This window comes from Myotis brandtii, unplaced genomic scaffold, assembly GCF_000412655.1.
Source record: "Myotis brandtii unplaced genomic scaffold, ASM41265v1 scaffold207, whole genome shotgun sequence".
NCBI lineage: Eukaryota > Metazoa > Chordata > Mammalia > Chiroptera > Vespertilionidae > Myotis > Myotis brandtii.
In genome coordinates, this window is record NW_005357736.1 from 43,389 (window position 1) to 43,935 (window position 547).

The window sequence follows — 547 nt, forward strand, 5'->3', positions numbered from 1 at the left end:
CTTCTTGGAATCTGGGACCCCAGCCAGCCCTGCCCAGGAGCCAGGGGGAGCCCGGCCTGCCCAGGTGGGAGCGTTCCGGGGGCAGGAGACCTCCCCCAGATGCCGACCCCACCTCCCAGCCCTCCCCGTGCCTGTGGGCACAGCGGCGCCTCCTCCCAGGGGAGGGACTGGGCGGAGCCCACAGAGCAGACGCCAGGCAGTGTTTATCCTTTAATGAGGAGCCGGTCCGGGTGGTCACCCCCCAAGGCCCCCCGTCAGTGCCCTCACCACGGCCCCGAGGCAGGGTGGCCCACGGGGTCGGCCCCCCAGAGGGGTCAGCTCACAGTGGCCTAGAGCAGGTGCTCCTCTCTCGGACCCGGGATCGTGGCAGCAGCAGAGGCCGAGGCAGCTAAACTGAGGTCAGGGCGGAGGGAGGGGGACACACAGCAGGAGCCCCTCCGTCCTCGTGGGATCCCAGAGGGACCGGCCAGTGTTCAGGACAGTCCAGTCTCCCCTTCGTACCGGACGCCCCGCAGGCTGACAGCACTGAACACAGCCACGGGGTCGC